Source organism: Natrix helvetica (assembly GCF_964273705.1).
Source record: "Natrix helvetica genome assembly, chromosome: 1".
Taxonomy (NCBI): Eukaryota; Metazoa; Chordata; class Lepidosauria; order Squamata; family Natricidae; genus Natrix; species Natrix helvetica.
The window spans coordinates 165,218,996-165,219,200 of NC_138548.1; positions in this window are offsets into that span (position 1 = coordinate 165,218,996).

Below are 205 nucleotides of genomic sequence, written 5' to 3' on the forward strand. Positions count from 1 at the left end.
AATAAATTGAAAAAACGAAACTGTCTTTGAGTATTTCTTGGTTGAAATGAACACGAAGGAAGAATTATACTGGTCTATTGGTCAACAATGAAGTGCCTAAGGTTTGTCGTGCAGAGAAATGGTAAAAAGGAACACCATCTGTCTCCATGAATTTCAATGAGTCATTTTTAAACAAGTAAAGGCCAAAAAAACCAGAAATCCCAAG